At 40.7% G+C, this 12,887-nt stretch overlaps 1 long non-coding RNA gene across 2 annotated transcripts in view; it reads left to right on the top strand.

The window, feature by feature from the left end:
• Positions 1-6,542: 6,542 nt before the first annotated feature.
• The window catches only part of LOC132710543 (uncharacterized), a 40,083-nt gene continuing 33,738 nt past the window's right edge, over positions 6,543-12,887 (top strand). Inside the window, exons 1-3 of one of the 2 annotated variants that reach the window (XR_009621249.1) lie at positions 6,543-6,611; positions 8,400-8,469; positions 9,322-9,552. This is a non-coding gene — a long non-coding RNA (uncharacterized LOC132710543). Of the gene's footprint in view, positions 6,612-8,399; positions 8,470-9,321; positions 9,553-12,887 lie in introns of those variants that run through there. The other variant, XR_009621250.2, reaches the window with a different exon arrangement.

The raw sequence follows: 12,887 nt of genomic DNA, 5'->3' as shown, positions 1-12,887 counted from the left end.
CAGCAAGGGAGGTTAGAGTGTTAGGGATGGAACTGACAGCATCACTAGCTCTTCCCCCATTTGAATATCATGTCACCTGTTGTGTCGGCGCGTTACCATAGCGATGGAAATGCCTGCACCTAATTGGTTGGGACGGGGTTATGCTAAGCGCGGGAGGTTACTCGTTTCCTGATTGGTTAATGCTGTTCTGTTTTGCCAAGTATAAAAAGGTGAGCTGTCAGATAGACTGACAGTTCAGTGTTCTAATGTTTTGCTGTTGCCTGAAATAAACCGATGTTACGTTGACATCCTCGCCTCAGTTAATGACTATAATCCAAACACAACAAGTGGCGACGAGGATGGAATTTTGAGCCGACGGAAGAAGTGAATGTTATTCTGAGCGGCCGCACTGAGGTAAAGTAAAATACAAACGAACCTGACAGGAATATGGCCCCTCCTACATTAGCCCCATTTAACGCAGCTGCAGAGACATGGCAGGCGTACGAGGAAAGATTCGAGTGTTACTTAGAAGCGAATGAATTCACTGAACTTTCAAGCAGCCAAAAGTGCGCTCATTTTCTAAATGTTTGTGGGCCAGAAGTATTCGCAACTGCAAGGGCATTGGTCACTCCTCTTCCAGTACACACGGCTCCCTGGGAGGCGTTACGAGAGAAACTGAGGAGTCATTACTCACCAGTTCCCTCCCGTATAGCCTGCCATTTTAACCTGAGACAGATAGTGCAAGAGGAAGGGGAGTCCATAAACCAATACATGGTTCGCCTCCGAACGGCAGCTTTAGACTGCGAGTTCAGGGACTTGGATGATGCCCTTGTAGAACAGTTAGTTTGTGGCATCAGGGACATCCGACTTCAAAGGAGGCTGCTAGTAAGGAAGGAGTTGGACCTCCCAACGGCACTTGAGGAGGCCCAAGCTGCTGAGATGTCCCATAAGTCCGCAATGGATATAAGAAAATTTCAACCACATGCCGGTTTAGCCACCGCTGTTCATTATGAGGACGAGGTTACGGATGAGGAAAACGAGGGGGACATCAGTCGTTTAAAGGCATCTACAACCATAAAAAGGGGCCCAATGGGACAACCAAGATCTTCAAAATCATTTTGCCTCAGTTGCAGTGAAAATCACCTTTGGGCGAATTGCCGTTTCCGATCCGCCACATGTCGCCGATGTGGGAAACAGGGCCATATTGCTCGCGTTTGCTGGTCTGGTAAACAGTCCTCACGGGTTTCCAAGTACAAGCAGCCCAAATCCAAAACCTATTCCACCAGTGAAGATTGCTATGCCATCTACCGAGGCCGCCGAGTTACCGAGGTGACCACCAACAAACACAGACCTGAGATGAGCAAGCTGTTCCTGACGGTCAAGATTGAGGGAGTGGCCTGCCAGATGGAAGTCGATACCGGATCTGCTAAATCGATTGTCTCCTGGACCACCATCAAGAAGCTATTGCCCAACCTCCGCAAAAGCCAACTCCATACTTGCCCCATCAAATTACGCGATTATCAGGGCAATCACATTCCTATTATAGGCCAGGGCCGGTTTTTAGTTGAAAACAATAATTTTGCGGGCCGCCTCCCTTTTATTGTAGTGGGTGGTTCCCTTCCCAGCCTTCTGGGTTTAGATTGGTTCACCTCTCTGGGCCTTGGCATTTCTGGCATACACTCCATGTCGGCAGGAGATTGCGATGCTCTGTATATGGAATTCACTGATGTCTTCAGCGGATCCTTGGGTAAATATGTTGGTTCCCCTATTTCCCTAAATTTGGACCCTCAGGTAGCTCCTATTCGCCTCAAACCAAGGTGAGTTCCCCTGGCTCTCCACCCAAAAGTAGATGCGGAGCTGGATAAACTCATCTCCCAGGGTGTATTAGAGCCCACGGATCATTCTAAGTGGGAAACTCCAATTGTAATTCCAATCAAACCTGATGGGTCTATTCGCATTTGCGCCGATTTTAAAAGTACCCTAAATAAGGCTTTACAATCTAACCCATATCCTCTTCCTGTAGTCCAACAATTACTGCACATTCTGGGTCCTGGGTCCATTTTTGCCAAGTTAGATTTAGCTCCGGCCTATCAGCAGCTCCCGGTGGATGATGCCTCTGCTGAGCTCAGACCATCGTGACCCACCGTGGAGCTTTTAAGTGCCGGCGTCTACAATTCAGCATTAGCATCGCACCTGGCCTTTTTTAAAATTTAATGGAACGTCTGTTATTTGGGTTACCTAGAGTTGTCCCATACTTTGATGATGTTCTCATCTCGGAGTGAGCTCATCAAACATGTGTGGACGGTTTTACTACGGTTCCGAAGTGCTGGACTCAAGTTGAAAAAGAACAAATGTCTCATTGGTGTGCCTAAGGTTGAGTTTTTAGGGTATCTCATAGATGCCTCAGGCATTCACCCCACCCCTTCAAAGGTGGCAGCCATCAAACATGCCCCCGTCCCCACCAGTAAATCCAAGTAACAAGCATATTTTGGGGTTATTAAATTTCTACAATGTATTTCTTCCCCATAAAGCTAGCGTCGCTGAGCCTCTCCACCGGCTCCTAGACAGGAACTCACCGTGGGTTTGGACCCCGGCTGAGAACCGCTCATTCCAAGCTATAAAGGATCTGCTCACATCCTCGGCTGTTCTAGTCCAGTGCACACCAGACCTTCCCCTTACCTTGACCACCAATGCTTCCCCATATGGCATAGGGGGTGTATTGAGCCATAAGCTTCCTGATGGTCGGGAAGCCCCCATCGCATACTATTCTAGGACATTGTCCTCCACTGAGCACCGGTATAGCCAAATTGATTGCGAAGCATTGGCCGCTGTGCCCTCTGTTAAGTGTTTTCATGACTACGTATATGGCCATCCATTTGAACTAGTCACGGACCATAAGCCATTCTTGGGTCTGTTAGCTGGGGATAGGCAAACCCCCCAAATTCTGTCTCCCAGGATGTCTCGTTGGGCAGTGTTTTTATCGGCGTATAATTACACTTTGCGCTATCGGCCGGGCAAATTGATAGCCCATGGCAACGCTTTGAGTCGCTGCCCATTACCAGTGTCCGTCCAGGACCCTGCCCCCGCCTCGTCTGTCCTCCTCATTGAAGAGTTACAAATCCCTATTTCCGCGAGAGATATAGCAACTCATTCGGCTAAGGATCGCACCCTTTCGCAGATCCTTGACTGGGTAAAGAGGGGATGGCTTGATGGCCAAATTACTGAGGTTTTCCTGCCCTTCCGATTATGAAAACAGGAGTTGTCTGTCCATAGGAGTTGTTTGTTGTGGGGAAATAGGGTGGTGATTCTGGACACATTGCAAACCCCGGTTCTAGAATGCTTGCATGAGAGCCACCCTGGTATCGTTAGGATGAAGGGCCTTAGTCGGAGTTACGTGTGGTGGCCCAAAATCGATCGAGACATTACGGCGTGGGTTACCAATTGCCAGAAATGCCAGCAGTCTAGACCTTTTGAACCAGCTTCCCCCCCTCAAGAATGGGAATCCCCGAGGGGCCCTTGGTCACGCATTCACCTGGACTTTGCCGGGCCGTACATGGGACACACCTTTCTTGTCGTGGTGGATGCCTATTCAAAATGGGTAGAGCTGGTGAGCATGACGTCCACCACCACGGAGACCCTGATCCAGGTGTTGCGCGGAATGTTTGCCACCCATGGTATGCCTGATATTTTACTTTGGGACAATGGCCTGCAACTAATGTCCGCCACTTTCCAGCTGTTTTTAGCATCATTAGGGATTCGCCATTCCCGGGTTGCCCCATTCCATCTGGCGGGGAATGGCCTGGCTGAAAGGGCCGTGAGATCAGCCAAGGAGGCTTTGGCAAGGCTAAGTCCAGGCGGGTGGCCAGAAAGGGTAGCAGCCTATCTGCTGTCCCAACATTCGACACCGTGCTCTTCCACAAACCGAAGCCCAGCCGAAATGCTGATGGACCGTCGTCTGAGAACAACTTTGGACAGAATGCATCCCGATTACTCACCTGAGTTCCCCATTAAGGGTCCCGGACCATCTAGAACTTTCAAGGAGGGAAGCCCTGTCTATGCGCAGAATTATGGGGGTGAGCCGCGATGGTTACCGGGCCGGGTAATCAAAGTAACAGGTCCCTGTTCTTACAGGGTCCAGCTCAAAGACGGCCGAACGTGGCAGTGCCACGTGGATCAACTGCGCAGAAGGTTGTTAGATGAACTGTTGGTAGGAGGAAGGAGTCTCTCTGCAGACTTTTTCCGATGTGGCAACCCCAGATATAACAACAAGAAGACGCGCAGCCCCATCTCCATTAACCAGGGCAAACAACGACGCAGACCACAATTCCGAAGTGGCTAGCCCACCGCCAGACTCACCTGAAGGAGCAATTCCAGCCAAAGTTCAAGATGAGCTGTCATTCCAATGCCCGGCGGAGCCTCATTCCGAAGGGCAGGCCGCTGACCCCGAATTGCAACGTTCGGGGTGAATACGCAGGCGTCCGCGTACCTTGCAGACTATGCATGCGCCATCCAGGGGGAAAGAGGTGTTGTGTCGGCGCGTTACCATAGCGATGGAAATGCCTGCATCTGATTGGTTGGGACGGGGTTATGCTAGGCGCGGAAGGTTACTCGTTTCCTGATTGGTTAATGCTGTTCTGTTTTGCCAAGTATAAAAAGGTGAGCTGTCAGATAGACTGACAGTTCAGTGTTCTAATGTTTTGCTGCTGCCTGAAATAAACCGATGTTACATTTACATCCTCACCTCAGTTAATGACTATAATCGAAACACAACATCACCCATATGTGCAAAAGAAGGGAGGCTGTGTCCTACAGACCCCTCTATTCCCATACTTCCATGGGCTTCACTCATCCACTCTAAACAGTACAAGAAGAGGTGCTTTCTTTCTGTTAATGCCACCACTACCTTCTATGTTCTCATTAGAAGTTCTGAGCTTTCTTTTGAAAGACATAGAAAGAAGAAAGCAAATGAAAGCAATGATATCTGTACATACTTTGTCCAGGGGAGCTTTGTTATACAATGTGATTTAATAAGAAAAAGAAGGCAATCCTGTATTAATTTACTTGACTCCAGAGATTCCAGGTGTCCCAATCATTTTATTCATCACATTGGGTGATATCTGTCAGCCCAAGGGCATTTATAGAGAGAAGGGCTCACAAAGGCCAAGTTAGTAGCTGAGCTATGCAGTCAAATTCCCATTCTTTTTTTTTTTTACATACAGTGCACATTTAAGAAAAGAGAGGACTTCAATTATGACAGCTGACATCTTAATTTTTTTGACCATTTGCCACCTCCACCCCCCACCCCCCAATGACCAAGGCTCCTATATCCTCCTCTAGAAAAGATGGATTGAGCGGCAAATCAAGTTCCATTACATTTTAATTTGATATTTTAATTAGATTATTTTAAAGGACTGTATTGTTATTCTGAACACAGTATTTCTATAACATTAAAACTCAGTGAATTTTGATTGCATTCTTATTTTTAGTCCTTGAAGAATTCTTACAAGTTCTTAATGGCTTAAGTTATTTTTCTGATTATGCTCATTCATGATTTATTAAACCACTCTCAAGGGGGTATTTCACAAACATCTGCAGTTGCATCCAGATTAATGCTGGTTCCACTTATTTCTCTTTTACATAAATTAAATACAAGTGATAACTAATCTGGATCATAACTAACTAAATTGAACTAGTTTGGATCCAATCCACTGTCAAGAATCCATCACCTTTAGCTTTTTATAGTCAATTAATATTAATTGTTAAACACAAAATGACATTGATTTGTGAAATAGTTGCAAGCTTCCTTGAACATCTGTGGTTATAGTGAATTATAACAGAAATAGCAATTATTAAAAATTTTATAGTACAAATAGCAAAGACTCCTTAATCAAGTGAGTTTTTGAGCTTCTCCTGGACTTTGTCCAGAACTACCATATTTTAAAATTTTAGATAGAAGATTATAATTCAAGATTTTTTTTTCACATTGGATGTTCCTTCCAATCAATCAATTACAGTAATTATAAACATTTAGGTACCTGAATCAACATTACCTGATGTGGATAAATTGATAGACATACAGTACATACATATATACAATTGTCTTTGTAGTAGATATTTAGTGTCTTAGAAATTGAAAGTGTAGTAATACGAGCATGGTAACCACTTTATTTTGTTCCCCTGCTATCACTTCTATGCTTATTACTCAAGGCATTTTCAAATGGCTTACATGGCAGAGATAAAAATAAATATATTCCCACTGGTATGACTTCTAACAGTCAGCTAACAAATAGGCATTATGTAACTTGATATAGCTGCTCTTTGCCAGAACTGCACATTGGAAGGCCTTCCAACTGATCTTACATTGGAGAAGCCAACCCAGAATATGGGTCATTGTTTTATCTCTGGGGTTTATTCTTAATAGAATCTCTCTAAAAAGAATTTTCCCTGCTATAGTATTATGGAGTCATTTGTCTAAATGTCACTGATATTCCACAGATTGTGTAGTCAGCTGCTCCAAGTAAAGAAGGGAGATTGCCTTCTTGGATTGTAGCCTTGGCCATTTTTCCAGGTTGCTCACATGAAAGATGAATGAAATGACTGGAATTATGTCTTATGGAACCTTAAGGAATAGAGTAGGTACAAAACATTTTTGGAGGAGTATTCTAAATTAGTCTATTTTTGTTTCTTACCATTAAATAGTATTAAACATACCTTGAATTGTTTCTGTTCTGCTTTCAGTAATAACGATCTTGGTTCTTTTAAAAAGTGGATGAAACTCCAGATAACAAAATAATGATTACCTTGGGCTTCTTCTACAAATGTCTCAGCTGATTCTGCAATGTAATGTTTCACTGTAGACATGTCCATTTATTTTCAACCACACTTCACTCCCCTTTCACTTCTCTTCCTCCCTGTCTCATCTCATCTTCAATCAAAATAAATCTACCACCTATAGAAAAATAACACTGGACATAAATTGGACATTAATTCTAGGTTGGGTTCTTCAATAATCTAAGCTACAATGTATTTGATTTGATTTTTGCTTTGGCCTTTGTCAGGGTTATGTAATATTCTTTGAATGAAGTGGCACACCAGCACACCTTAAAAGTATTCAGGAAAAAGATAAGTAGATAGGTCAGGACAAAAAAATATTTTGATTTTATTAAATTAAATACCATTTGCATTCTTATTCCCTATATATTTCATGATTCTTCTTTTGGGATCTTGCAGTTTTTGACAAACTGCTAGGGTTGATGCCAAAGGTTTTTTTGTTTTTTTTCTTTCCAGTGAGGTTCATACAACAATGGAGCTTCAGACTGTACACTCTGGCATTATGATTGTAAGATGATAAATTTCACTGTCCTTTTCTTTTTCATATGTGATACTGCAACTGTTGGAGTATCACAAATGATTTTAGCTGCTAGTTTTATGAGAAAATAACGTCCATAATCAGGTATTATTTAAAGTTGGGACTCTGCTTTGTAGATTAGTCAGTGTTCCCCAACGTTTCTGGCTCCACAGACCAATGGAGGAGGCGGAGGTGGGGGGGGAGAGGGGATGGTTTCACATGTGTGCAGGCACTGCTTTCACAAATGCAGCTTCACATGTACACATACTGTTGCCCTCCACTTCAATGACCCTGTTCCAAATGGGCTGCGGCCCGGCATCGGGCCACTGACTGGGGGTTGGGGACTCCTGCCTTAGGTGCTGCATTATATTGACCTGCCTCTGTTTTTCTTATTGAATAAGCATTATCAGGAAGAAGTATCATCATATCCATTTTATGCTGGTTTCAGATTAATTTAGGATAGAGATAAAAATAGAAAACAGAGTAGAGTGGAGTGGAGTGGAGTGGAGTGGAGTGGAGTGGAGTGGAGTGGAGTGGAGTAGAGTAGAGTAGAGTAGAGTAGAGTAGAGTAGAGTAGAGTAGAGTAGAGTAGAGTAGAATAGAATAGAATAGAATAGAATAGAATAGAATAGAATAGAATAGAATAGAATAGAATAGAATAGAATAGAGAGTTGGAAGGGAACTTGGAGGTTTTCTAGTCCAACCCCCTCTCAGGCAAGAAACCCTATACCATTTCAGACAAATGGTTGTCCAATCAATGTTGGAGTATTCACAACTTCTGGAGGCAAATTGTTCCACTGATTAATTGTTTTAACTGTCAGGAAATTTCTCCTTAATTCTAGGTTGCTTCTCTCCTTGACTAGTTTCTTGTCCTTCCCTCAAGTGCTTTGGAGAATAGATTGACCTCCTCTTCTTTGTGGCAGCCCCTGAGATATTGGAACACTACTATCATGTCACCCCTAGTCCTTCTTTTCATTAAACTAGACATGCCCAATTCCAGCAACTATTCTTTATATGTTTTAGCTTTCGGTCCCCTAATTGTCTTTGTTGCTCTTCTCTGCACTCTTTCTAGAGTCTCAACATCTTTTTTACACCATGGCAACCAAAACTGGATGCAGTATTCCAAATGTGGTATTACCAAGGTAAGTGGTATTAACACTTCAGATGATCTTGATTCTATCCCTCTGTTAATGCAGCCTAGAACTGTGTTGGGTTTTTTGGGAGCTGCAGCACACTGCTGGCTCATAGTTTGTCTGCTAGGATTCCAAGATTCCTCTCACAGTTACTACTATTGAGACCGGTACCACCTGTCTTGGCTAAATGTAGAACCATATTTTTTTCACCATTGAATTTCATTTTGTTAGATAGCACCCAATGTTCAAGTCTGTCAAGATCCTTCTGTATCTTGAGCCTATCTTCTGGAGTGTTGGCTATTCCTGCCAGCTTGGTGTCATCTGCAATTTTGATGGGTTCCCCATCTATCCCCTCATCCAAATCATTGATGAAAATATCAAAGAGTACTGGGTCTAAAACAGAGCCTTGGAGTACCCCACTGCATACTTCCCTCCATGTAGATGTAGTTCCATTGAGAACTACACGTTGAGTGTGGTTGGTCATTCAGTTATGAATCCATCTGGTGGTGATGCTGTCTAATACACATTTTCCATCTTATCAAGTTGTGGTCCACTTTAGCAAATGGCTTAGTGAAGTCCAAGTAAATTACATCCACAACAATCTTCTGGTCCATTAATTTTGTCACTTTGACAAATAATGCAATAGGTTTTGTCTAGCACAGGGCTGTCAAACTTGTGGCCCGTGAGCCAGATGCATCATGCGCTGGCCACACCCATGCCTGGTTTAGCAAATGGGGAAAAAGTCATGATATGTCACATGATGACGCTGTGATGACGCGAGTTTGACACCCCTGGTCTAGCATGACATTAGAACATTTATGAGTTTATTATTTATGTTTCTTTATTACTTCTTTTTCTTAGGCCAGAAAAAGATCTGGACTGCAAAAAAACTAGATAACCATTGGATGCTAGTAAAAAGTTAGTTTTCTGTATTTCTTTGCTGCCATCTAGTAGCCATCTTGATGTCTGAAAATTTGGTAGTCCTATTGCTTGTATACCAACAGAGTAATGAATTTGGTCTTTTTTGATTGACATCTTGAACAGACTTATTACTATCTTTGTCACAGAATAAAGCAAATTCAGGATTTCAAACCTGCCTTGAAATCCAGATTTTATCCAGAGATGATAAAGCTAAGCAAATTGTAGCTTGAGGGTTTGTCATTTGCTTAACTGTACATCCTCAGAGGGACTTAAACAGGTATCAAATCTTTTACAGTATCTTACTGTAACATAAAACCAGGAACTAGGTAATACTAAGAGCACAAGATTCTAAAAGATTCAGAGCATGCCAGTTTAATTCAAGCAAAAAGGGCTTTCATGTTTCAGTGAATACACTAGGGCAGAGCTGGCTACCACCTTTGATGTTTCTTCTAAATCTTAGCTTAATGGAGATGGTGCCAATCACTTATTTGATAGCACAAAAATATCCATCTTGCAATATTTTGGTAACATACAGTTCCAGGCTTAGAGAATTCCACCACATCAGGATCAGCTGGCAGTTTGCACTAGCAACTGGCTCATTCATAAAAGTTATTGATTTCTGGCTTATCTACAAAGGACATTTCTTACCAGCAAATAAGAAACTGAACTTGAATACACAGAGTTGATATTCTTTGATTTCTCAAAAACTAGCATTTAGATCAATGGCCAAAATACTATTAGACATTTTCAAGGAAAAACTCACAAGAATTGTACATATTAATTACCAATCTTTCTTTTTGCTAGAGAAGCACTTTATTTGCAACAATAATTCTCTATATTTTTAAAATAAAATTCATGAATAATTACAGGTGGTACTATATATATAAATTATTTGCTATCTCAGTAGGCACAAATCAAAATAACTTTCCAAAATTTGCACTGACAAAATTGAACAGATTTTTAACAGGGCATAAAGAGGACTAGAGTTTCAACCTCAGAGAATTCTAGACCATAGAATTTGAGCAGCAATGTCATCATATCTGCAAAAGTCCCAAATAGTTTGCTGAAATTTTAATGAAATAGAAGTTCAGTGCAAGATTCCCTCCTAAATTCTAATGCCCATCTCCCAAAACTATCTTTTTTGGGGGGGGGGAGGGGGTAAAGTTTTTTTTATTTTTTACACAAACACACACACAAACATACAATGTATTTTTGCTGAACAGAGTATTCAGCTGGTTAACAAATTTAAACAATTTTTACTCCTTTCAATTAAAATTACAATTTCTATGTCTCCTTTTTTGCCATAACATTTATTTTCATCTATTTTGTACCAATATTACCCTTCATTTTCATCTCTAATTTTGATCAAATTCCATTTTCCTTTCTATTCTATATTAAACCCTTTCCCATTATCATCTAATTTTTATATCCATCATCAAATTAATTAATTATGTGGTGTTAGTTATTTAATTCTTATATTAATAATAAACCCACTTATTTTATAACATACATTTCCTTAACTAATACAATCCAACATTTTAATATAAATCAATTGATTATATAGATATCTTTTTCATTTATATATGAACCAGAAGAAGAAAAAAAAACCTTAATTGAATTTAAAAATATTCTAACTATTATCCTCTAATCATATAGCTTCCCCCTGTATTATTCCAAATCATCACTTAATCATTTATACACACACCACCGTAAACCATTAAAAACATTTCAATTATTATTCCAATTATTTTTCAATTCATTTTCACCATCACATGATTTAACATTATTTTTTACTACAATTCATATTTCAATTCTAGTCATATACATCATATTCCTCTTTCATTTCTTTCCTATTTTCCCTTTCCCTTTTTATTTTTACCTTTTTCTTTCCCCTTTTTTCCTTTTGTGCCTTAAAATCCTGATCTCTCCTGTTTTGCCCTATATTTCCCATTGTTCCCCCTCTCTTTTCCCTTTTTTTGTTTCACCACTGTTTATCCCACTATTTATCCCAGTATTATCATTTTGTTTTTCAAAGTCCTGAACTCTTCTATTTTGCCCTATATTTCCTGTTATTTTCCACCCCTTTTCTCTCTTTTTTATCTTTTCACTGTAAATCCCAGTGTAATCATTTAAGTTCTTTATATTCTTTCTGTTCCATCCTTCCTTCCTTATTTGTCTCTTTCCATCCTCTTTATTTTTTCCATTGTTAATCCCAATGTAATCTCTAAAAACCTCCTTTTGACCGGAAGTGTCGTGGCGAGACAGTCAGGGAATTAGTGGGCTCTGATAAGATCCGCAAAAACCCAGACTGATGAACTGCTGCCAAGGGTCTTGGGACCAGAACTGTCCTGTAGGGACTGGTAAGAAGGAGAGGCACCTCGGAAGACCAAGAGGAACAGGCAAGTTCCTCGAAGGTCAGAGGAAACTCTCTATGACTCAGTGGCAGGGGACGGCAGCCATTGCGGCTGTCACAAAGCTGGGGCAACTGGACTAAGCATTGAGCAGGAGTGATGAATGGAACAGAGTTTTTTGAAGCTGAGTGAGTGACAACTAACCCATGGTTGAAACAACAATAAGGGGGAAAAAATTAACTTTAAGACCCCTATCGATAAAACAGCAGCTAATGAGCACGGGGGAAAGAAAAGAAGATTTTGAAGCATAATCTTAAAGGGACAAAAACCCAATGGAAAATTGACTTTTGAACAAAATTATTTGGAAATAATTTGGAAAATTTTAAGTAACTACAGAAATTGCCCCAAGATTGGTTAAAGGATCGGAAAGAAATAAATAGATCCTTTTTTCCCCTTTCTTTTTTGAATTTCAAGAAAAACAAAAGAGAATGGACAATAAGCCCTATAACAGAAGTGTTGTATAAATAAAAGGAAAAAAAGGAAAAAAGAAGTGAGAAGAGAATTTAAATTCAGACTGGACTATAAAACTGATTTGATATTTTTAAAGCTAAAAAGAAAAAGAGAAGCTAAGTAAGATTGTTAATGTAGATTGAAACAAAATGGATATTTGTTAGACAATCAGAAATTGTGGATTGCAAAGAGACACCTTTAGGAGTAAAAAGGAATATTGCAACTTGGTCTTTGTTTTGGAAAATTGTGAACTTTACAGATAAGAGCCGTGAGAATTTTTGGGGAGGATTTCTTTGTCTGCAAGCAGCTTGACTTTGGGGGGAAAAAAGGAATACAATGGAACTTTTAAAATAAGAATAATATTAACTCAAAAAGAATAAAATGGCGCAGGAAATTAGAGAAATGAATAAATCGATGTACTTGTCATAGAAAATGGAAATAAGAGAAATAACTACAATGTTACACGGAGGATTAAAATCTGAGGACACAAAAGCTGAGATGGAGCATATGCAAACGGACAAGGAACTGAAGATGGAGAAGCAAGACATAGAGGCTGAAAATAAAGAAGATAAAGACAATGTGATTAAATATGAAGAAGTAACTGAACATGTGGATAGTAATAATAAAAAGGAGGTTTTTAGAGAT

This window comes from Pantherophis guttatus, chromosome 7 (assembly GCF_059756535.1).
Source record: "Pantherophis guttatus breed Tessera chromosome 7, ASM5975653v1, whole genome shotgun sequence".
Taxonomy (NCBI): Eukaryota; Metazoa; Chordata; class Lepidosauria; order Squamata; family Colubridae; genus Pantherophis; species Pantherophis guttatus.
The sequence above is the reverse complement of the archived record's forward strand: the minus strand, read 5'-3'. Positions and strand labels throughout refer to the sequence as shown.